The sequence below is a fragment of the Bison bison genome, unplaced genomic scaffold, assembly GCF_000754665.1.
Source record: "Bison bison bison isolate TAMUID 2011002044 unplaced genomic scaffold, Bison_UMD1.0 scf7180017864247, whole genome shotgun sequence".
Taxonomy (NCBI): Eukaryota; Metazoa; Chordata; class Mammalia; order Artiodactyla; family Bovidae; genus Bison; species Bison bison.
Window position 1 is genome coordinate 631,587 of NW_011494819.1, and position 25,802 is coordinate 657,388.

Below are 25,802 nucleotides of genomic sequence, written 5' to 3' on the forward strand. Positions count from 1 at the left end.
ATTAATTATATTAAAGATAGAGGTATGAATCATCATCTTTAATATTTTGATTTTTTTCATCACTAATTGTTGTATTAATTTAAAAAATATTGCATTGAAATATCATTTATCTGGATTACTGAATTTTTTGGTGCTTCCTTAAAATTGTCATTCTTGGCCCTGCCTTAAGGAAACCACTACTCCTGGATCTGGGGTGGGGCATTGGGTTAAGGCATCACCCTGAGCTAAAGGATCAAGGTCTGACCACTCATTGGATTGTCCAATGCTGACCAAATTCTTCATTTCCTTTTTCTTCCTTGTTTATTATCAAGTGTATAGTTGCATTTTCAACACTTGATTATTTTTATTGTTTCACAAAAAGTGGAAAGTGAAGTTGTTCAGTTGTGTCAAACTCTTTGCGACCTCATGGACTGTAGCCTACCAGGCTTCTCTGTCCATGGGGTTTCCCAGGCAAGAGTACTGGAGTGGGTTGCTGTTTCCTTCTCCAGGACATCTTCCTCATCCAGGGATTGAACCCAGGCCTTCCACATTGCAGGCACACTCCGAGCCACCAGGGAAGCCCCTTATTGTTTGCATTTCATCCAACACTGTGATAATTAAATATAATATTCCATAATCAAGTCTAATTTCCTGAATTTCTCCTATGAATGAAGGTAGTTAGGAACCAGAGAACCCGTTCTGAATCTTCAGTTTTGTTATCAGACTGGTGGTGACTTCTGTAATTTCAGTGTGTCAGCAGATTTAGCCTAATTTTAAAGATTACAAATGTCTCTTCAGCTCTCTGATATTATGGTGACTTTTTGAAATTTTAAAAATATTTTCTTAAATATTTTAAAACTTCTGATTTTGATATAATACTAAACTTACAGAAAATTTATAGGAACTTCTGTCTATACATATTACTCAGTTTCACCAATTGATTATATTTTGTTTCATTTGCTTTTTTGTGTGTATACATGCACATACATACACACACATATATAATTGTTTTCTGAACCATTTATGAGTAAATTAGAGACCTCGTTCATTGATGACATGTGCTATATAACCAAGTCTATATTTAATTTTCATTATTTGTCCTAATCTTCATCACAGATATTCTTTTTTGCTGATTCAAGATCTAATCCAAGATCATGCATTGCATTTGATTGTTCAATTCCTTTCATCTCCTTTAATCTGCAGTATAGTTCCTTAGCCTTTCTTTATCTTTTCTGACTTTTTTGAAATGCACAAGCCAGTTATTTTGTAGATCAGTTATTTTGTGTTATCTGATGTTTCCTCAGGTTTAGATTCAGGTTAGACACTTTTGGGGGAGAAACACCACAGAACTGCTTTGTCCTTAGTACACCGTATCAAAGTGCATGATGTTGATTTCTCCCAATTTTGGTGATATTAACTTTTTTGTTGTTGTTGTTGTTAAGAAGACACCACCTAGCTGCTTTCCTCTCCAGTTTTTGTGTCCAGTATTATAAGATATAATTGATACGTGACATTGTGTGAGTTTAAGATACACAATCTGTTGATTTTGATACGTGTATTTATGTGAAAGAGTAACCACAATAAGGTAATTAACACATCTGTCTTGGTGATGTTTACATTGATCACTTGGTTAGGGTGGTATCAACCAATTCTTTCCACTGTAAAGTTAATTTGTTTTACTTAGAATTCAATAAATTATTTATGGAGAGATATTTTGAGACTATCCAAAATCACTGCAGATGGTAATTGCAGCCATGAAATTAAAAGATGCTTACTCCTTGGAAAGTTATGACCAACCTAGATAGCAGATTAAAAAGCAGAGATATTACTTTGCCAACAAGGGTGCGTCTAGTCAAGGCTATGGTTTTTCCAGTGGTCATGTATGGATGTGAGAGTTGGACTGTGAAGAAAGCTGAGCACCGAAGAATTGATGCTTTTGAACTGTGGTGTTGGAGAAGACTCTTGAGAGTCCCTTGGACTGCAAGGAGGTCCAACCAGTTCATTCTAAAGGAGATCAGTCCTGAGTGTTCATTGGAAGGATGATGCTAAAGCTGAAACTCCAATACTTTGGCCACCTGATGGGAAGAGTTGACTCATTGGAAAAGACTCTGATGCTGGGAGGGATTGGGGGCAGGAGGAGAAGGGGACGACAGAGGATGAGATGTCTGGATGGCATCACTGACTCGATGGACATGAGTCTGAGTGAACTCTGGGAGTTGGTGATGGACAGGGAGGCCTGGCGTGCTGTGATTCATGGGGTCGCAAAGAATCGGACACGACTGAGCGACTGAACTGAACCGAACTGATCTTATTCCTAATCTAACTTTGACCCACTTCTTTTAGCATCCATTGATGGTTTTGTTCCATTTTTATTTCATTCAAAATATTAAAAATTTGTATTGATATTTCTTCCTTTACCTGTGTGTTATTTATTAGTGTGTTGCTTAATTTCCAAGTATTTGGGGATTTTCTAGCTATCATTCTGTTATTAATTTCTAATTTAATTATATTGTGGCATGAAAGCAGACATTGTATAATTTTTTTTTTCTTTTAAACTCATAAGCTTTGTTTTATGGCCCAGAATATGGTCTGTCTTGGCATATGTTCCATGTAAATGAGAAAAATGAGTATTCTTCTGCTGTTAGATGAAGTAGTCTATAGATGTCAATTATATCCAGTTGATTGATGGATATAATACAGTGTTGGATTCAACTGTGTCCTTATTGATTTTTCAACCTCTGAATCTGTTTCTGATGGAGTGATATTGAAGTCTCCAACCGTAATAGTAGATTCATCGGTTTCTCCTTGTAGTTCTGTCAATTTTTGCCTCAGGTGGTTTGATGCTCCGTTGTTAGGCACATATACATGAAAGATTGTTATGTCTTCTTGGAATATTGACCCTATGCTATGTAATCACCTTCATTATTCCTGATAATTTTCCTTGCCCTGAAATCTGCTATGTTTGAAATTAATATAGCTACCTCTGCTTTATTTTGATCGGTATTAGCATGGTATGTTTTTCTCTACCTACTTGCTTTTAATCTATGTGTGTCTTTATCTTTTAAGTGGGTTTCTTATAGACAATATAGAGTTGGTTCTTGTTTTCTGATTCCCTCTAACAATCTGGAAAAGGAGTACGTCAAGGCTGTATATTGTCACCCTGCTTATTTAACTTATATGCAGAGTACATCATGAGAAACGCTGGACTGGAAGAAGCACAAGCTGGAATCAAGATTGCCGGGAGAAATATCAATAACCTCAGAAATGCAGATGACACTACCCTTTTGGCAGAAAGTGAAGAGGAACTCAAAAGCCTCTTGATGAAAGTGAAAGAGGAGAGTGAAAAAGTTGGCTTAAAGCTCAACATTCAGAAAACTAAGATCATGGCATCTGGTCCCATCACTTCATGGGAAATAGATGGGGAAACAGTGGAAACAGCGTCAGACTTTATTTTTTTGGGCTCCAAAATCACTGCAGATGGTAATTGCAGCCATGAAATTAAAAGACGCTTACTCCTTGGAAGGAAAGTTATGACCAACGTAGATAGCATATTCAAAAGCAGAGACATTACTTTGCCAACAAAGGTCCGTCTAGTCAAGGCTATGGTTTTTCCAGCTGGTCATGTATGGATGTGAGAGTTGGACTGTGAAGAAGGCTGAGCACCGAAGAATTGATGCTTTTGAACTATGGTGTTGGAGAAGACTCTTGAGAATCCCTTGGACTGCAAGGAGATCCAACCAGTCCATTCTGAAGGAGATCAGTCCTGGGATTTCTTTGGAAGGAATGATGCTGAAGCTGAAACTCCAATACTTTGGCCACCTGATGGGAAGAGTTGACTCATTGGAAAAGACTCTGATGCTGGGAGGGATTGGGGGCAGGAGGAGAAGGGGACGACAGAGGATGAGATGTCTGGATGGCATCACTGACTCGATGGACATGAGTCTGAGTGAACTCTGGGAGTTGGTGAGGGACAGGGAGGCTTGGCGTGCTGTGATTCATGGGGTCGCAAAGAGTCGGACACGACTGAGCGACTGAACTGAACTGAACAATCTTTATTGTGACAGTCTTTAACTGATATATTTAGACCATTGATGTTTAAGTGATTTTTGATATAGTTGGATTAATATATACCAATTTGTTGCTTTTCTATTTGTTACCTTGCACTTTGATCTTGTTTTTGTCTCGTACACTTTTTCTGCCTTTTGTGGTTGTTAAGTATGATTCCATTTCTCTCTTTTCTTAGAATATCAATTATACATCTTTTAAAATTTTTGCTTTTATTAGTGGTTGCCTAAGAGTTTGTAATATAGATTTACAACTAATCCAAGTGTACTTTCAAATAATATTATACTACTTCCTAGGTAGTGTGAGTGATACTTTCTTTTTCTGTTTTTCTTTGGCTGTACTGTGAGGCATGTGGGATCTTAGTTCCCAACCAGGGATTAAACCTGGGTCCCTGCAGTGAAAACACTGAGTCCTAACCCCTGAACTACCAGGGAATTTCCTGATAATTCTTATAACAACCAAATATTCCTAATTATTTCTTTCCATTCTTTTTTAAAATTGAAGTGTAGTTGACTTACAACGTTGTGTTGATTTCAGATGTACAGCACAGTGATTCAGATGTTATTGTTGTTTAGTTGCTAAGTTGTGTCTGACTTTTTGTGACCCCATGGACTGTGGCCCACCAGGATCCTCTGTCCATGGTATTTCCCAGGCAAGAATACTGGAGTAGATTGCTATTTCCTTCTCCAGGGGATCTTCCCGACCCAGGAATCAAACCCATGTCTCCTACATTGGCAGGCAGATTCTTACCACTGAGCCACCTGGGAAGCCCTGTATATATGTGTGAGTATATGTGTATGTATGGGCTTCCCTGGTAGCTCAGACGGTAAAGACTGCAATGTGGGAGACCTGGATTCAATCCCTGGATTAGGAAGACCCCCTGGAGAAGGGAATGGCAACCCTCTCCAGTATTAAAGCCTGGAGAATTCCATGGACAGAGGAGCCTGGTAAGCTACAGTCTATGGGGTTACAAAGAGCTGAACATGACTGAATGACTAACATACACACACACACACGTGTGTGTGTGTATGTGTGTGTGTGTGTGTATGTATGCATGTGTGTGTTTGTGTGTATTTGAATATGGGCCTTCCCTGGTGGCTCAACAGTGAAGAATCCACCTGCCCATGCAGGAGATGCAGGTTCAATTCCTGGATCAGAAAGATCCCTTGGAAGAGGAAATGGCAACCCACTCCCTGGAAAATCCCATGGACAGAGGAGCCTGGTCCATGGAATTGCAAAGAGTCAGATACAACTTAGCAACTGAGCATGCAGGCATACATATATATGCATATATTCTTTTTCAGATTCTTTTCCAGGTTATCCCCTCCCATTGTTGAAACATTTCTGTCATTCATTTCACTTATACATATGCATATAAATGCTTTTGCATGTATGTATATGCACATAAGCGTATGAAAGTAAGCATATACATATAAGCATAAAGAAATACATAAACATGCATAATCAAATACATTGTTGTTATTATTACCTGTTGGGAAAGTCAAAGTTGCTCAGTTATGTCCAACTCTTTGTGACCCCATGGACTACACAGTCCGTGGAATTCTCTAGGCCAGAATACTGTAGTGGGTAGCTGTTCCCTTCTCCAGTGGATCTTCCCAACCCAGGGATCTAACCTAGGTCTCCTGCATTGCAGGTGGATTCTTTACCTTCTGAGCCACCAGGGAAGCCCAAGAAAACTGGAGTGGGTAGCCTATCCCTTCTCCAGCGGATCTTCCTAACCCAGGAATTGAGCCAGGGTCTCCTGCATTGTGGATGAATTTTTTTTTTACCAGCTCTGCTACCAGGGAAGACCCAATAAAAAAGGCGCATGGGATCTTAATTTCCTGACCAGGTATTGAACCTACATTCCCTGCATTGGAAGCAGGAGTCTTAACCACTATACCATTAGGGAAATCCCAATTACATGTTAGATCAATTAATAAGAAAGATAGAATATTTTGTTTTACCTTCACTTACTTATTCTTTTCTTTACGTAGATCCAAGTTTCTGACCTGTTTCATTTTTCTGCTCTATGAAGAATCGTTTTCAACATTTCTTACAAGGCAGGTCTCTGGCAGCAAGTTCCCTCAATTTTTATCTGAGAAAGTTTTAATCTTTCCTTCACTTTTGAAAGATAATTTAGGTTGGTTGGTTGTTTCTCTCAACTCTTTAATTATTTCACTCCACTCTCCTCTTGCTTGTATGGTTTCTGGGAAAGGTCAGCAGTAATTCTTATTTTTATTTTTCTATAGGTAATGTGTTTTTCCCCCTCTGGCTTCTTTCGAGATGTTTTTCTCTTTATCTTTGATTTTTTAAGTTGGAATATTTGTGTTCAGGTACAGTTTTTTTGTTTGTTTTTTAATTTATCTTATTTGGTGTTATCTTAGCTTCCTGGATCTATAGTTTGGTGTCTGACATTAATTTGGGGGAAATTCTCAGTTACTATTGCCTCAAATATTGCTTCCATTCCTATTACTCTTATTTTTTTGGTATTCTCATTGTGTTTATGTTATACCTTTTATAGTTGTCCTACAGTTCTTGGATATTCTGTTCTTTTTTTTTCAGTCTTTATCTCTTTAAGTTTTCATTTTGGAATTTGCTCTTATTATATCCTCAAGCTCAGAGATTCTTTCCTCAGCCTTTTCCAGTCTACCAGTGAGCCCATTGGAGAAGGCAATGGCACCCCACTCCAGTATTCTTGCCTGGAAAATCCCATGGACGGAGGAGCCTGGTAGGCTGTAGTCCGTGGGGTTGCTAAGAGTCGGACACGACTGAATGACTTCACTTTCACTATTAACTTTCACACATTGGAGAAGGAAATGGCAACCCACTCCAGTGTTTTTGCCTTGAGAATCCCAGGGACGGGGGAGCCTGGTGGGCTTCCGTCTATGGGGCTGCACAGAGTCGGACACGACTGAAGTGACTTAGCAGCAGCAGCAATGAGCCCATTACAACCATTTTCCAAAGCATATTAAAAAGCAGACATGTTATTTTGCCAACAAAGGTCTGTCTAGTCAAGGCTATGGTTTTTCCAGTAGTCATGTATGGATGTGAGAGTTGGACTGTAGAGAAAGTTGAGTGCCGAAGTATTGATGCTTTTGAACTGTGGTGTTGGAGAAGACTCTTGAGAGTCCCTTGTACTGCAAGGAGATCAAACCAGTCAACCCTAAAAGAAATCAGTCCTGAATATTCATTGGAAGGATTGATGCTGATGCTGAAACTCTAATAGTTTGGCCACCTGATATGAAGAACTGACTGATTGGAAAAGACCCTGATGCTAGGGAAGATTGAAGGCAGGAGGAGAAGGAGATGACAGAGGATGAGATGGTTGGATGGCATCACGGACTCAATGGACTTGAGTTTGAGCAAGCTTCAGGAGCTGGTGATGGACAGGGAAGCCTGGGGTGCTGCAGTCCATGGGATCACAAAGAGTTGGACATGGCTGAGCAACTATACTGAACTGAATAACCATTTTCCATTTTCTTACAGTATTTTTAATCTGTAGCATCTCTTTTGACTCTATCTTAGACTTTTCATCTCTCTGCTTACATTATTCATTTATTCTCCTTTTTCCATTAGAGCCCTTAGCAGAATAATCATAGTTGTTTTAAATTCCTAGCCTGATAATTCCAACATCCCTGAATCCAACATCCGACTCTCATTGTGCTGCTGTTCAGTCTCTTCAGACTGTAGTTTTTTGCCTTTTAGTTTGCCATAGGGGCTTCCCTGGTGACTCTGGTAAAGAATCCACCTGCAGTGCAGGAGACACAGGAGATGCGAGTTCAATCCCTGCATCAGAAAGATCCTCTAGAGGAGGGTCTGGCAACCCACTCCAGTCTTCTCTCCTGGAGAATCCCATGGATTGACCGCTACTGCTAAGTCGCGTCAGTCATGTCCGACTCTGTGCAACCCCAGAGACAGCAGCCCACCAGGTTCCCCGGTCCCTGGGATTCTCCAGGCAAGAACACTGGAGTGGGTTGCCATTTCCTTCTCCAATGCATGAAAGTGAAAAGTGAAAGTGAAGTCGCTCAGTCGTGTCTGACTCTTAGCGACCCCATGGACTGCAGCCCACCAGGCTCCTCCGTCCATGGGATTTTCCAGGCAAGAGTGCTGGAGGGGGTGCCATTGCCTTCTCCATGGACTGAGGAGCCTGGCAAATACTGTCTAGTCCATCAGGTCACAAAGAGTCAGACACAACTGAAGCAACTGAGTATAGCACCTGCCTTGTAATTTTTGGTTGGAATCTGGACATGTTGTACTGTGTGAAAGGAACTGTAGTAAATAGGCTTTTAGTGGTGTGGTGGTAGGTGTGGAAGGGAGAGAAAGAATTAGTTCTCTAATTGGGGCACAGATGAGCCTGTGTCCTGGACTGTAAACTTCACCAGTGATTCTCAGTTTTCTCCTCCTTTTCCCTTGAGTGGGACAGGATGGATAGAGGGGTGCTGAATTTGGGTAATTTCCTTCATCCAGATAACTATTTGCTCTGGCAAATAGTTACTTCTTAGGGAAGGCCTTGTTGGGAAGAGAATGCTCTGGTGTATTTCAGAATGGTTCCCTTTCCATGCTGGAAGTATGAGGGAATTTTTCTATGATAGTCACTAAAAAAGAGCTCCTGGAGGTAAAACTCACAAAAGTGTGGGATACCACCTATAACTGGCTCTCCAGAGTTGTCTCCAGCAGTTGGTCAGTTAACAGGTTAGGTTTTCCTACCCTGGCACCAGTTCCTGCAGAGGTTTGTGCTCATGGGTTTCTGCTGTACTTAAGTTGTGATTCTCAGTATCGCCACCACCCCCTCTTTGATTGGGAGAGTGATTTTCCTTGTGGCCTCATTTCTCTGACATATCTAAGCAAATCTGTTGATTTTTCAGTTTTTTTTCAGGTTTTCACTTGTTGTTAAAGTGGAATGATGACTTCAAGGTCTATTGGTAAGGATATTTTTATCTCCGTCATTTCTTTTCTGTTTATTAGTTGACCTTTTACTCTAAGGTCTTTAGTTAATTTTCTTTGAATTTTCTTTGGTTCAACATTTCAAGCCTAGGTGTGACTTACACAGGTGCATGGCTGTATAATTATTATTAATTAATTTATTTTTGGCGGCGCTCAGTCTTCATTACTGCACTTGGGCTTTCTCTAGTTGCTGCGAGTTGGGACTACTCTCTAGGTGTGGTGCATGGGCTTCTCACTGCACTGATTTCTCTTGTTATGGAACACAGTCTGGGCATGTGGGCTTCAGTAGCTGTGGCCATGGGCTTACTTGTCCAACAGAATATGGGGTCTTCCTAGACCAGGGATTGAACTCATTTCCCCTGCATTGGCAGGTGGATTCTTAACCACTAGACCACCAGGGAAGCCCAATGTATAATTTTGATTTAGGTAATTGATTTATTTGAATGTGTGTTGAGAACTGCAATAAATCCACCGATTAACTTAATATGCTTTTGTCTAGTGATGGTTGATTGTTTGGTTAGTCCTCATAGAGTCTGTAGAGCATAAACATGGTTCCTGATCTTAAGAAGTTTATATGCTTATAGGGAAGAGAAGATGAGCATATACTAAGCCATGGCCAATGTCATATTAAAGTATATAAATCATCACTGTGTTATATAGGTACCAAGAGTAAGTCTGTACCAATTCTGAGAAGGAAGTTATGGATGAGAATGAGAAGGCAGGCAAGATCTTATAGCTCATAGCCATCAGGAGAGGAGGTCTTTGCAGACCTGGGATAAACTCTGCACATTTACCTTGCCTGGAAAGATGAACTGCTTTATAGGTGAATTTTTACATGGGGCTTATAAATCTCGATGGGACACACATAGGGAAGAGTGGGCTGCTGTCACTAAGCCTTGGGTCTCACTAAATCTCCATACCCAAGCATTCCTTGGAGCCTAGAACAAGGTCATAGAGTTGAAGCAAGAGACCATGACCCAAGTAATTCTCTCCTTTTTTTTTTTTTTTCCATTCCCTGCTTATCTTAGAGGTGGAAGCGCTTTCTTTTTGTGAAATTGTTCTGTGAGCTGTGTTTCCAGACCCTTGCAGAAAGAATATTACCTATTGATAGCAGAAAAGCATGACAGAATTTTTTTTTTTCTGACTGAACAATTTTGTGTTTCCAGACTGCCTACCCTCTGGTTGTGAATGCTTCAGGGGCAGGGCCCTGCATTATATTTTATGGCACTCCCCATTCCCTGTGCCCCCTCATGAATTATCCATCTACTGACTGGTTTTCTGAAAAACACTGACTGCTTTGGGATGTGTGTGATAGGAGACAGAATGATGAAATTTGTTGACTCTTGTAAATTTAAAGCTTTTGCTGTGTTAGCTTAACATTGTGACCCCGGAGTGGCTCATTCTCCATCGCAGAATAAAAATCACTATAGTAGTTCCAGACCTCACCTTTCAATATATATTTACACATACATACACATATATCTCTGGAGAAGGCAATGGCCACCCACTCCAGTATTCTTGCCTGGAAAATCCCATGGACAGAGGAGCCTGGTGGGCTGCAGTCCATGGGGTCGCAAAGAGTCGGACATGACTGAGTGACTTCACTTTCACTTTTCTCTTTCATGCATCGGAGAAGGAAATGGCAACCCACTCCAGTGTTCTTGCCTGGAGAATCCCAGGGACAGGGGAGCCTGGTGGGCTGCCGTCTGTGGGGTCACACAGAGTCGGACACGACTCAAGTGACTTAGCAGCAGCACACATATATCTTTATTATATATATATATATATATGTACACGTATATATTTTTCATAGAGAAGAAAATGGCAATCCACTCCAGTATTCTTGCCTGGGAAATCCCATAGACAGAGGAGCCTGGTGGGTTACAGCCCATGTGGTTGCAAAAGAGACAGATATGACTGATTGACTAAACAACAACAAAAACAGTATATATTTTAACATATTCTAATGTATTTATCTACATATATATATTAATGTAGTCTTCCCTATTTAAAATGCTGGTGACCTTTTAAAAGAAAAAGGCCCTTACATATTGAAAAGTTTCTTTGAAATAAAAATAAAACCATGACCTAGATGACCTCCAGTGGTGGGCTGTAGGCTAACTTAGAGTGAGGGAGGCATTCCTGACAACCCTAAAATGACACTATGTAGGTGATTCTATGTTGTCCATGAAGGTGGCTTCTGGAAAGATGGCTCAGATTCTCCATACTCCCTTTAGCCTCTCTTGAGCCTGATGAAGCCTGAAGCTTGGTATCTTATAATTCTTCCAACCAAGGTGGTACTTAGAATTCTGCCTTCTTAATGGTATGGTTAGATCTTGTGGAACTTTAAGTCTATGCTGAATAAGAACCTGTTAAGTCACGCAGTGCTCCCAGCTAGGATGCCTGCATATATCAATCGTGGAAACCAACAGTTGGATCAAGGAAATCCCCCAACTTGAAATGAATATTGACTTGCGTTATTAAGCCCAGAAATATTTCCTGTCTTTGAGATTTGCTGGTAGGCCATGCTTGCCTTAAGTTAAAGGGTCAGATTTTCCCGTAAGCACTTGAGCTCTCTTGCTATTTCGGGTAACCACCTCTCCACACACGCATGCTTCATCAGGAGTCGGAGCAGGGTGAGTCTTGTCAGCTATGTCCTGTGCCGCATTGGGATCTCTTCCTTGGCCAAATTCAAGTGAATGCACTTGATGAGTTTGCCTCCTTCTGTGATCATGTTGTAGGGCTTTTGATTACACGTTATTGTAGGTAATCCATCCCCATGTTAACAGGCATTCCTCCAAGTGAGGACAAGACCTGGCCCGTGGTAGATGACGACTCTCCCTTGGGATCTCCTGGGGACAGGCTGGTGCTTTTAGAACTGCAGTGTGCCTTGATCTTAATTTATCTGTTGTATTCAATATCATCGGAAGCCAGGGAAAGGCCAAATACCTGACCTCCATTCCAGGGCTGTGATATTGCACCCATTCCAAGCTTCCTTTGATCCTTGCTGCAACAAGTCAAGTAGGAGAACGCCTTAGCTTTCCTTGGTACCCCCAAATTCATCTGACTTTGAGCCATTTAGTTTTCAAAATACAGATTGTTTTGGTTGCTGGTTGGAGAAAAAAGAAAAAGCTTTGACAGTCTCCTAGAAAGTAGCTGATGAGACTGATGCTTTTCCAAGCGTCCATGTGAAGATTAATATTCCTCCCAGCCATCACCTGGATGTCATGAGATAAGATGATTCTTGAGGAGTAGTACATTGGGTTTCGTTTGATCTTCCTGAGAACTTAGAAAGGCAGGCAAGGGCCACTAATTTCAGTTTACAGTATTCATGTTAAGTCCACTCCTGCTTCAAATGAAGACAACTGCTTGGCCTGGTTAATTTTAGAGTGTTTATTTAGAACAAATTCAGGTCTGCTGAAATAATATCTACCTTTGTAGGGGGCAAGAAAATCTTCACCAAAATTCATGAAAATTTTTCATTTAGGGAAGAGAATTGTTGACTTTCTTGAGTGTAAAGGTTGATAAACTGAAGGAGAAAGAAAGAAAGGGAAAGAAAGGAAGAAAGAAAGAAAAGTGAAACAACCTGTGTGTAAAACATTAGTGCTGGGTTAAGAAGACATTGATTTCAGATAATTCCCATATGTGTAACATCATACATATTATAAGCACATGGCCTTTCTCATGTATCATCCATTCCCATCTGAAATCTTCTGGTGTGAACTGTGAAATAATGAAACTGAATTTTAAAATGTTTTATAATTAGAATCAGTAGCTTTGTTACAAAATCCAGTTTTAAAGAGTATAATCTCAGCTGTCCACAGGCCAGAAACCAATTCCTTGTAATATGGAAAAAATGCCAGTACTGGGTCTAAATATTTTTTAAAAAATGAAATGTCCCCATTTTCTCCAGCCTTCTTTTGTGGCTACTTTCTCTGTCTCATACTGCTCAGAGGGCTGAGCTGATGATAGATCTAAATATGGGATGTACTGTTGCTTCAGGTGCTAAGAGCCTTTTCCTGATGGTTTCCTGCTCTTGGTTTTCTGAGACAGCAGAATTTCAAGAAAAAGAAGCACTCGATGTCTGTCTTTTGTGGGCTTCGGTGCAGGTTCTTAGCCAAAGAAAAAGTCCTTGGCAGCTTTCTGGGAGCCCAAGAGTAGCTGTGTTTCTATTTGCTGAGCCTCCGAAAGGTAGTTCACTTGGGAAATTCAGCCATACTCATGTGGGTGCCCAGTCTGGGCATTTGTGGGTGTTGGAGAAGGCAATGGCACCCCACTCCAGTACTCTTGCCTGGAAAATCCCATGGACGGAGGAGCCTGGTAGGCTACATTCCATGGGGTCGCTAGGAATCAGACATGACTGAGCGACTTCACTTTTTCACTTTCCTGCATTGGAGAAGGAAATGGCAACCCACTCCAGTGTTCTTGCCTGGAGAATCCCAGGGACGGAGGAGCCTGGTGGGCTGCCATCTCTGGGGTTGCACAGAGTCGGACACGACTGAAGCGACTCAGCAGCAGCAGCAGCAAGCCTATGTTAGGGCAGACTTCCCAGGAGACAGAGTAATTAAACACCTTGAACTGATGGTTGGCTCCAGGGTTGTAAAAAGTCTTATAAAAAGAGTGGACCTAAGGCTGTTGCCTCTAAAGGCCCTGGGTGAGAGGGGAACTTGCACTTAAAATAATTGAGAGTCTTGGTTTCAATCTGTGAAGGCATGTTTGGTTTTTGGTTTTGTTTGTTTGTTGTTGTTGTTTTTAACTTTTATTTGGAGGCCCACTGAAGTTCTTTTCTTTATTTTTGGCTGCACTGGGTCTTCATTGCTGCACGTGAGCTTTCTCTAGTTGCGGCAAGTGGTAGCTACTGTTCATTGCAGTGTGCAGGCTTTTCGTTGCAGTGGCTTCTCTTGTTGGGGAGCACGGGTTCCAGGGCTAGCGAGCTTCAGTAGTTGCAGGACACAGGTTCAGCAGTTGCAGCTCATGGACTCTAGAGTAGGGGCTCAGTAGTTGTGATGCACAGGCTTAGTTGCCCCGTGGCATGTGGGATCCTCCCAGGCTAGGGATCAAACCAATGTCCCTTACATTGTAAGGCAAATTCTTAACCACTGGACTACCAGGGAAGCCCTGTTTTTGTTTTGTTTTGAATGCATGGATAGTTTTAAGCACAGAAAATTCTTTAAAAAATTACATTCCTTGTTTAGACCTGTATTATCTTCCCAGCAACTGATGGCACTGCTGGAGAGTCACATTCAGATTTCTAACACTGGTGGGGACCAGCCCCTTTCACACTTGCAGCAGGAGGGGCGGCACAGGGAAGAGAGAAAACTTTATAGGGGCTGTCGGTCTGGGGAAGCAAGGCCCATGTCGAGACAGGGGGCTCTGACATCAGGCCATGACCTTCGGAGTATGTGATACAGACTGGCAGGGGTGGGAGCAGGAAGCAATCTTGGCTGAGGTCAGTGGTGACCTTCAGGTTTCAGCACACGGATCGGGGACAGTGGGGTGTTGCAACCGAGGCCATGAGGTTGAGCAGAAAATGGCACCTGTGGTTGCAGCAGGTGAACTGTAACGACTGCCAAGGAGAGCTCAAAAGCCATTTGGAGACCCTGCCAGCCAGAAGGCGAGGCCTGAGGCCTGGGATGCCACAGATCTCCTGCTCCAGGCTCAGGGCCAAGGACTGTTGTTATTGTTACCCCAAAACTCCTCCAGTCGCCCTTCTCCAGCCGGGAGAAGTAGTAGGCGGAACAGGCTACTCCTATTCTTTAACTGAGAGACGTGCTGCTTCTTATTCTGGGGAATTTCATGTCAGCAGTTGCCTGCATGTGAAACTCCACAGAACTCAGTGTGGAACTCTGCTAAGAACTTAGGATACCAAGCCAACTGGGGACGGTGTCTCCTACACTGTTGGGAGATGAACTTCTTCCTAATTATTTGATAATCTTCTGACAGCTGCCGTTCGAACATTTCTAGTCTCCAAGAGCTTCCCATGTGGTGCAGTGGTAAAGAACCCGCCTGCCAGTGCAGGAGATGCAAGAGACTGGGGTTTGATTCTTGGGTTGGGAAGATCCTCTGGAGTAGGAAATGGCAACCCACTCCAGTATTCTTGCCTGGAAAATTCCATGGGAAAAGGAGCCTGGCAGGCTACAGTCCATGGGTCACAAAGAGTGGACACAACTGAGCATGCATGCATGAGTCTCTGGGAAAGGAGAATCTTTGCTGCCAAGTAAATTTATTCCGAACTAGGTGTTTTATGACATTACTGATAAAGTTTATGTCTAGTTGTTGTTTTCCTGAAATATTCTGCTCTTACTGAATATAGCTGGAGGGCATCCGAATGAATGAGTCTGGCTGTTCTTAAAAGTTTACACTTGTTGCGGTGTGAAAATTGCTCCTGTGTGCTTTTTGGTGGCATAAATGGCAGTACCTATTCAGAGTGCCACAGTGACATGCCCAGCTCCCCTGTCTTCACTACCTCATTTGGCAAAGAACCAGATTAGAGTGACTGAGGCTGTCTCTTTCTTATTTGTTTTTTGGTAATGGTATTTGAATTCTACCTGGTGTTTTGATTAAATCTTACCTTCTGTAGAATGGTAAGGGGTAGCCCTGTAATTATCAAGGCATAAATATCAGATATTCATTAGAAAAAAAGTAACAGAACAGTAACAGCAAAGCCACATCAGCGGTCATGCAGCTTAGACCAGTGCCCCTTAAAGAGGGTTTTTCTGGAGGGCCTCAGCTCTGCCCTGTATTTAGAATTTGTTCTGAGAGGAAGGTAGTCATGTGTTTTCTACTGCTATTGGCAGATACCTCAGTGGTCCAGTGTGGTACTCATTTAAACTACCTTTGTGGCCAAAAATGAGACCACACTGTGAGGGCTTCTGCCCTAAGGCTCCATGAAGAGAGAGGTTCTCTTTTTCTAACTTTTTATTTTATATTGGCTTATAGCTGATTTACAATGTGATAGTTTCAGGTGGACAGCAAAGGGACTGAGCCATACATATACATGTGTGCTGCTGCTGCTGCTGCTGCTGAGTCGCTTCAGTCGTGTCCGACTCTGCGAGACCCCAGAGACGGCAGCCCACCAGGCTCCCCCGTCCCTGGGATTCTCCAGGCAAGAACACTGGAGTGGGTTGCCATTTCCTTCTCCAATATACATGTATGCATTCTCCCCCAAACTCCCCTCCCATCCAGGCTGTCACGTAACATTTAACAGAGTTCCCTGTGCTATACAATAGGTCCTTGTTGATTATCTATTTTAAATATAGCAGTCCTCTTTATGTCCCTGGCTCTTGGCTCTGCATTAGCCGGCTTCATTCTGGGTCCTTCGTCCCCTCTGTCCGCTCATGTTCCCTCCCAGTGGAGAAACACAGTCCTGCCCCCTGTGAAGCCTCAGGCCTCACATTAGCAGGGGAATCTCTCCTCCACAGCCACACATGCCCGGTCCCCAGGACTGTGTCACGACCTGTGGAGGGGTATTTTCTGCTTCTGTTCCATAAAAGCAGCCGTTTACAAATCTTTTGGAATCATGACACGTCTTTCTTCTCCCTCCCTATTCATTCCTCCCAGCTGTGCCTTGTAGCCAGAATGCACTAAATCAAAAGTAAAGTATTTGTTGTGTACTTATGCTAAGGGATGGTTCTTCAAGCTAGATATTAGGATATTATCTCCTATCTTTACATTTTAAATGTAGATGTATTTCAAGGGCCACAGAATGGACTACTTGATATTAGGACTGTTTTAGAGAAATCTGGGTTGCATGATGGCTACAACTATGGGACATAGAAAATAAATGAGAATCAAGAATCACGCATTCTTTATTAGGCATTTCCTTGAGAAGGTTAAAGGAAGCTATAGACATTACTGAGTCCTGCCACAGCAAAGAAAGGAGACAGGCTTTCATGCAAGAGCTATTCTGAGGCTCAGAGAGAAAAGAGACAGGAATGCCTTGAGGTTGCTTAGAGATTTTGTGAACCTCATTGAGAGGTCTGGAGACAGCTTGAGTCTTGGATCACAATTTCAAAGCATTTGTGTTTTCTTTCCATCTGCTCACAGTTCTCTGGGTTCTGGTGATCTGGACCACCTCAAGACACTGTGCTGACTGAGAGGCAGAAAAACTAGCAGCTGCTTCTGTTACCCTCAGACTGGAAGGCCTGGGCTAAGGGCCTTGCTGTCAGATCCCTGCCAAAGCCTTTGGCTTTCTTGAATGACTTGATCACACACTGATGTTTCAAGGCTGGGTGCTCCCCAGCTGGAGCCCTGAAAATGCTTGCGTGGCATCCCCAGAGAAGGAAACTAACTTGAAAGAAACTCCCACAAAGTAAATCACCAGGACCGGATGGTTTCCATCCAAGAGTTGGGGAAGGAAATGAAGTGTGAAATAGCACAGATACTGATGAAGACATTAGTTCTCCATTAAAACCACAACTGTGTCAGAGCAGAGGAAGTTTGCTAACATGATGACCTTATTGCAGGAGGAGAGAGATTAGTGGCCTATCTGCTGCCTCTGGAAAACCTGGTCCACGTGGAAAGAATGACACAAAATATGCACAAGGACACAATAGCCTTTATTCCCTTAAAGTAGGGAAGAGGAACAGCATTGTAATTCATGCATGGCAGCATTTCAGTGGAGGCCTTGGAAAGAGTATGATAGCGAATATGTAATAACCTGTGGGCTGCTAATCTCCTGTTCCCATGCTGATGGCAGACTTCACTAATTGATCTGGCACTCATCTTTCTAAGCTTGAATCAGGTTTTATACTCCTCAATTTTGTGATCTTCACTGCCACCATCAAATGACCAGAGTTGACATATATGTTGAAATGCATTTATCCTCTTTGTCTAAGAGGATGTATTTTTATCATGGACCACATGAACTCGTCATTAAATTGCAAATAATGACAGAAGAAAGTCTTTCACAGGTAGTTCAGGAGCAGACAAGAGACATGTTACATTATTTCTTCCAAAGACTAAGTTAGCAGAACATCTAACTCCAGGGATAAACAGCTTTATCCTGGATTCAGGAACTGAATCCTAATGTGTTATCCCAATCCAAACCATGGAAGGGTCTTTCTGATGGGGAGGAAAGTCAGCTCCTCTGAACAGTCAGCAGCATGTCCAGAAGGTCCTTTTAAGAAATGAGAATCAAGTCAGCCTCCATCATTAGGCATTTCCTTTGGAGGTTAAAGTTGTAGACGTTGTTGAGTTCTGCCACAACAGTAACTCTGTGGGCAAAAAAAAAGTGAGACAGACTTCAGGGAGGAGCTACTCTGAGGCTTGGAGAGAACAGAGATAGGAATGTTGGACCCTGGAGAAACAGTAACTTTTTGAAAAACCTCAGGTTTCATTGGGACGGGCCTTCATTTCATAGAATGGGAGCAGCCTGACTCTGCTGCAGGTATGGGAATTCCATGGGCCTAATTGGAGAAGGAAATGGCAACCCACTCCACTGTTCTTGCCTGGTCAATCCCAGGGACGGGGGAGCCTGGTGGGCTGCCGTCTATGGGGTCACACAGAGTTGGACACGACTGAAGCGACTTAGCAGCAGCAGCAGCAATGCACAAAATGTTTTGCCTTTGGACAAAACTTCTGTCACGGGTAATGATTAAAGTTGTTTGGTTATAATAGCTTTCCTACAGCCTCATGGCCTCCATATAAAGGGATATGTGATAGAGCAGACCTCCTGGAATGGACTGTAAATGATCATCTAGAGAAGGAATCTGCCTGCCTCACTAGATGGTGGGCTGTTTTTCTTGATCAATGAAAAGGTGCTACATACTTTGTTTAACAGAGAATCTGTAGTAAAATGTACTTATCATGGGAGACACCCTAACTGTACTGTGATTTCTTGCTGATAAATCAGGATCTTGTCATATCACAGGGCTATCACTTGGGAGATGAGCAGGTGCTGGGGTTCAAGAGGACAGGGAAGCAAGGATATGATGGGGTCCCTGGTCATCAGATCTGGGTGCCATTAATAAGTTGCCACTCCATCGCTAGATACTCTGTGACTTTGCTCACCTCTAGAGGAATCATGGGTCATGGAATGAGATGCTGGGGAGGTCATTGTGTCTAGATCTTTGCCTTACAGGAGCTAGGGATAATCATCTTACTGTACAGCACAGAGAACTCTAGTCAGTGATCTGTGGTGACCTAAGTGTTAGTCACTCAACTGTGTCCAATTTTTCGACCCCGTGGATTGTAGCTGCCCAGGCTCCTCTGTCCATGGGATTCTCCAGGCAAGAATACTGGAGTGGATTGCCATTCCCTTCTCCAGGTGACCTAAATGGAAAGGAAACCCCAAAAGGGGACATATGTGTATATATATATAGCTGATTCTGTTTGCTATACAGTAGAAACTAACACAACACTGTAAAGCAAGTATATGCCAATAAATTTTTTTTTAATATTTAAATTAAAAAATAAAAATAAAGATCATAGTTGATTAGAGTACCTTAAGGGTGCGGTGTAGGGGAGGTGCAGATGAATGAGAGGAGGGAATCCAGGTCTTCTCATGTCACCACCCTGCTTCTGAGCCTCAGTTTCCTATCTTTAACAGGCTGTATAAAAGAAATGTGGATTTAGCATGCTATTTAGAGCACAGGGAGAAATCTCTGTGAATTAAATGATTAAATGCCATGCCGATTACTTACATTTCCAAGTCATTTGTAGTTTACAAAGTGCTTTCATCTGCATTATTTTACCCTGCTGATGACTCCCTGAATTGGGTAAGCAGTGAGATTCCTAATCCACTTTCCACAGCTATTTCAACTGAGACTCAGCAGGGTTAAATGGCTTCCTCAAGGTCACACCAAGGTCAAAACCAGGGGTCAAGCTCCTGATTTCTGATTCTGAATCCAGGGTTCCTTTCCCCGTACAGTGATAGCTCATGGAGAGTTGGTTCTATATATCATTCACTTTAATGACAGCAGAGTGTTCAGCGTCACGGTGTGGTAAAAATAGACTGTGAGGACAAGGAGGTTCTCGGTAGCAAACAAACTGAGCTCACCAAAATGTTCTCGCGGGCAGACTCGGTTGCTGTGGCCTTTAGGAAAGCCTTGGCAGTCCTGCCGAGGGCAGCGTCACCTACTCGCCACGTCCAGCTTTCTCTGAGAAGCTGCCTCTTGGCTCCAAGGCCAGACACAGGCACTGCCCTAGAGGACACAGGCAGGGCTGGGGGGTGGGGAGGGGGCAGGATTTCTTCTGAGGTGTGGAGTTCGTGGGCTGAGAGCACATCTCTGATGTTGGGACTGGACCATGTGTCCACAACAGCGAGCGGGCTGGGTTTTGGCACACAGAAGGAGAAATAGCCTGGGGAGCCTGGGGAGCCTGGGGTTTCTGTGCCCCCGAGGGTTTTCTGAGGGGCAGCGGGGAGGACACAGAGAGTATGAAAGAGTAAAAGTAGCCAGGCCAAAGGAAAAGCCCCATTTTCATTCACGTAAAGATAATTCATAATCACCCTACTTTTCAACGTGATGTGATATGGATTATAGTAAAAAAAAAAAAAATCACACATGTATGCCATTGTTTCGGAGAAGGCAATGGCACCCCACTCCAGTACTCTTGCTTGGAAAATCCCATGGACGGAGGAGCCTGTTAGGCTGCAGTCCATGGGGTCGCAAGAGTCGGACACGACTGAACGACTTCACTTTCACTTTTCACTTTCATGCATTGGAGAAGGAAATGGCAACCCACTCCAGTGTTCTTGCCTGGAGAATCCCAGGGATGGGGGAGCCTGGTGGGCTGCCATCTATGGGGTCGCACAGAGTCGGACAGGACTGAAGTGACTTAGCATAGCATGCCATTGTCTAGTTGCTAAGTCGTGTTCAACTCTTTTATGAGCCCATGGACTTTCTGTAGCCCTCCAGGCTCCTCTGTCCATGGAGTTTTCCAGGCAAGAATACTGAAGTGTATTGCCATTTCTTCCTTCAGGGGATCTTCCTGACCCAGAGATGGAACCCAGCTCTCCTGCATTGCAAGCAGGTTCTTTACTACTGAGCCATCAGGGAAGCCGTCACTTGCATGTATATGTGGCTAAAATAAAGATAAATGGGAACTAAGGGATCATACAGAGAAAGTTGAGGTGGTCTCATATGACCATTTAACACTCCTAGACAACACAACCACTTTGTAAGGGAGACAAAGAAAAAATATATGTGTGTGTGTGTGTGTGTGTGTGTGTGTGTGTTTCTATTAGGATGCAGCACTAGTACTCCGTGTAACAGTCTTTTGAATATTTCTTCCTTTGGAAATGTCCAGCTAAAGGGAAATGCTTTACATTACAGCAGAAGAGAGCTTGGAAAATAGACAGTTATCCACTTAAAGAAATCCTATTAAATCAGTGGTCCTTGTCCTTTTAAAGTCAGTAGATTCCTTTGATAATTCCATGAATACCATTTATCCTCTTCCCAGAAAAATGCAAGCTCCTACAAATTTAACTTATAATTTTATGTCATCTATAAAACTCCAAAGCCCATTCATTGATTTTAGGTAAATGACCTCTCAATTTAAAAAATTAGAAATTTATCCCTAATTTCAGAAATGTTGTCATAATGGTTTTTTACACTTTTTACTCTTCCTATTGATGCTATTTTGTTAAATAAGAAACAGTGCTGAAAGATTTTGTGGGAGTTTTTATACAGTTAAAAATATCTGAGGTTTTCTATTTTTGTTTTAACATTTTCATAATGTTTTTTTAATAATTGAAGCCATATAAGAAAGTGTGGGAGGTGGAAATTGTGTCTTGTTTAAACAATTTTGCTAATTTTTAGGCTAGAGTTTACCCTATATTTAATTAAAACCAATATTTCTCTTAAAAATAAAATAAAAATTTAGAAATTAACATTTTATGGGATAATTTTTTCTTTACAAAAAGATTCAGTACATACAGTTTAGATGATTATAATTAAAATGTAGATATATAGCCAAGTCACATAAAATATTCTGATTTCTCTGAAATTCCCTATCCTATGTCATTGTATTTTACATATGTAGTCATTGCACATTCACATATAATTTTATTTCTGTCTTTTATTGGTTTCTCTTAAAGACGTGACATAGTGTGTATTCCATTGTAATTTATATCTGATAATGTGCAATATTTGGTATAATAAGGAAAATCTGCCTTCACTGTAAATCAATTTTGATTACATGTAGAATATGGCATATAAAACAATACTTTAATACCTACAACAGCCCACACGCCATCAATAAGATCTCATCCTTCAGACTTGTGAATTCTTAGAAAAAATTACTTCCACATGTTCCTAAAACTCCTTAAGGTTTTTGACTGGTTGGTGGTCTATTGATTCTAAATATCTGACCTGTCAAAACGCCATCTTTAAACTTCAGTGATGCATAGAGGCTTGGAATTAGCCAGGGCTGAATTTATTACAGAACAAAGGGAGGTGATGATTAACACACCCATCTGAGCAGTAGGGGGGAAAAATAATCCTTGAATGGATTAGATGCCATGATCCTAAAACCACATTCTCTGAGTGTTGGGCCCTTGCCCAGAAATGGGAAGAGGCCAAACTTTGATGCCTTTTAAATGACAGGGTATCTCCAAGGGACTCTGCTCAGGGACACTGGGGCAGAGAGTTGAGGGTCAGTTGGGAAAAAAGGCCTTTCTCTCTCCTGTGGTCTAGCAGAGTTGAGCACCTAGACCCACTGTCCGTGCAGTGACTCTCAAAACTGACAGCCCACCTTATTAGTGTTATATAATTATCAGTCTGCCTGCCTGGTGGCGATTATATTAAAGTGTAAATAAATTAAAATTTATTTTGTTAACCACTAACCAGGAATCCCTTATAAATTTTTTTGGACTCCAGTAGGCTACTTTCAAGACTGGCACAGAGCCTGCTGAGAAGATGAGGTGAATTATTATGCAGTGTCCCTAGAAGCTGAGTCATAGGCTGGGTCTCTCCATTCACTGGCAATATCTGGTAGATTCTGAGCATTCCCAGGGTGTAATCCCAGGGAAATGTACCTTTGTAAGCATAGTCCATAAACAGAGCACCAAACCCACTTTCTAACTGGTTTTCTCTTTTTCCTCTGCCACATCTTATAAAGTTTATGAAAGAATTACCGATTTTTAAAATAGCATTGTATAAAAATGTTGATGGAGATTGACTCCTTAAGAGAATCCTCCAACAAATGGGTACCCTCCTGAGAAGGAAATGGACCATTAGGAAAGTGCTTTTGACTCTCATTCTCTGGGAGGAGGAGCCCTTGAATCACAGGCCCAGGTGCTCAGGAAATCTCCTGTCACCCTGAGATGGGCTAGGACATGGTACCAAGTCCAAAGCTTCTAAATACAGTTCAGGCTGGGTCATCATGACAGTTGCTGAACTGGCACCACTATGGGGATTGAAGTGGGAACTTTGACAGTGCTTAAATGCCACGGCCCCTGGGCTCGAAGTCTTTCTGGGCTGGAGTAGGGAGAGGCTGTGCAGAGCCTCACAGGGAGGAGGGTAGGAACAACCTTGGCAAGGAAATCCTGCTGCCTCGGCGACATCACCACTCCTTCAGAAGGCAACAGACACCCAACAACACACCAGCTATTTTAGAAGCTGTCAGTTTCTGAATTGCTGACACACTTGGAGGACACTGTTTCTTCAAAGGTCATTCTGACCATTCAAGGTAGGTAGGCCTGGGGAAAAACAGAGGCATGCTGCATAGCCAAGGTGTTGGCCGAGGAATGAACGGAATTAAGTGACCTGGTCAAGATGACGCAAAGAGTCAGAAGTGGGGGTAGGAATATTGACCGTGGATTCCCAAAGCAACCTTTACCTAGAAGACAGTGGTAGGCTTGCTTTCTTTCCTTTTTTAACCCTGCTCCACCCTTTTATTGGCTATCACCAAAAAAATCCACCAGGTTAGCTTCCTTTGACTCACTCTCTCTGGGGAGGGCTTTGAAGGAAAGAAAGAAGACAGGAGAGACTTAGGAGGTGGGGTTTACAGAGGAATTTTGTTGGGGACTTGGGACATGAGGGTGGGATTCTAAGATTGGCAAGCATCTCAAGGAGGGGGTTGGTAAATTGTAAACATAAAGATACTGCTACGAATACAATTAATCCAGAGTGTTTGTCTCACTCTTAATGCTTGCCCTGTGTCCCCAAAGTGGGTTCATTTCTACTATTAAAGAATTCAGTTTTAGAATTTTTGGAGTGGATGGATGAAGTGGAGTGAAGTGGATGGGGGATGAATTCCAGCTTTGGGGTAAGAGAGGCCGGAGTCCTTTTCTTGTCTCTGATGCTCCTGTGTAAGTGGCCCTGGGCACCTAGATTAGGTCTCAGTAATCTCACTTGCCAAAGGGGTTATAATGCACAAACTTAGGTCTCACCTGCGTGCTCTCTGGGAGACTCCCTTAGGCACCAGATCTTTGCTGCCTCCTCAGGGTGTGTTTTCCTCAGCCTGAGCCACAGCGTAAGTACTTTTGACAAGGTTGTCAATCTGGGGCCAGGGGACCCTGCCGGCTCCCAGCTCTTCCCTGTCGTTCCCACCTCTTGTGGAGCAGTGCCCTTGGGCTGCTTCTTCAGCCAAGGATGATCGCTCTGCTTTTCTCTTCAGGGCTAGAATTTGCTTCCCTGGCCCTATTTCCTTACTGAAGATCCAACATACATCTCTTCTCAGTGGTCCACCCTGTTTTCTGTTCTTTCAGGTTCTAGTCATTTTCCTTCTCAACTAGTGTGGCAGCCATCACAAACCAGGATTCAGTTCAGTTCAGTCGCTCAGTCATGTCCAACTCTTTGAGACCCAATGGACTGCAGCATGCCAGGCCTCCCTGTCCATCACTAACTCCCAGAGTTCACCCAAACTCATGTCCATTAAGTTGGTGATGCCATCCAGCCATCTCATCCTCTGTCGTCCCCTTCTCCTCCTGCCCTCAATCTTTCCCAGCATCAGGGTCTTTTCCAGTGAATCAGCTCTTTACATCAGGTGGCCAAAGTATTGGAGTTTCAGCTTCAACATCAGTCCTTCCAATGAACACCAAGGACTGATCTCCTTTAGGATGGACTGGTTGGATCTCCTTGCAGTCCAAGGGATTAGACCCACATGAAAACTGGCCTTCTTAGCTGGCATTTCCACTGTTCCTTTGCTTTCCCTCCTTCTACCTTTCCACAATCTCTCCTTCTAACACATTCAATTCTGATAGCTTTTGTTCTAGGCCCTGAACTGTTGTCTTCATTATGTGATATTTTTCAGTTCTACATCCTAAGTTCTCTTTGCTAGAATTTGCTTTTCTCTTTTTGAAAGAACCTTCTTTCTCCCTCTCAAATATGTATTGGGAAGTGATTGGGGAAAGATCTAATCCAGTGGCCACCTCCTTTTCCAAATTATGGACAGAACTAACATTTAATATACTCCCACAGTGTGCTAGAGGCTTTGCTGGGAGCCATGGACATATCTGCTTTACTGAGGAAATTGACTCAGGCAGGTTAAATCACTAGGCCAAAGACATAAAGCTGGGTCTTCGTGATTCTGAAGAGGGACTGTGCTCCTTCCCTTTCTTGGCAGTGTCTCTGGAAAGCCCACTTCATCACAGATAGCAGGGACACTTGCTGTGAGGGTCTGGAGGGTGCAGCAGCTCTGTGTGCAGGAGCCATCCTTTTCCTGAAGGAGAAGTCATCTCTGCACCCCTGCAATCCTGCCAGAGATTGTGTGTGCGCATGCACGCACACACACACACACACACACACACACACACACACACATGCATTACTAGTTCCAGCACTTGTAGAAGGGCTTGCTCCTTTCCTCATTTTACTCTCATTGTCACAGGCACCTTTTCTCCTTAAGTTCATGTGGAGGAGAGTTAG

The 25,802-nt window shown here is 42.7% G+C and overlaps 1 protein-coding gene across 3 annotated transcripts in view; it reads left to right on the forward strand.

The window, feature by feature from the left end:
- Positions 1-25,802, forward strand: part of TBX15 (T-box 15) — a 126,601-nt gene that overhangs the window by 36,816 nt on the left and 63,983 nt on the right. Inside the window, exon 1 of one of the 3 annotated variants that reach the window (XM_010847220.1) lies at positions 21,705-23,622. The exons of the other annotated variants lie outside the window; for them this stretch is intronic. The gene's annotated coding sequence lies outside the window, so the exon portion shown is untranslated. Of the gene's footprint in view, positions 1-21,704; positions 23,623-25,802 lie in introns of those variants that run through there. 3 annotated transcript variants of the gene reach the window in all.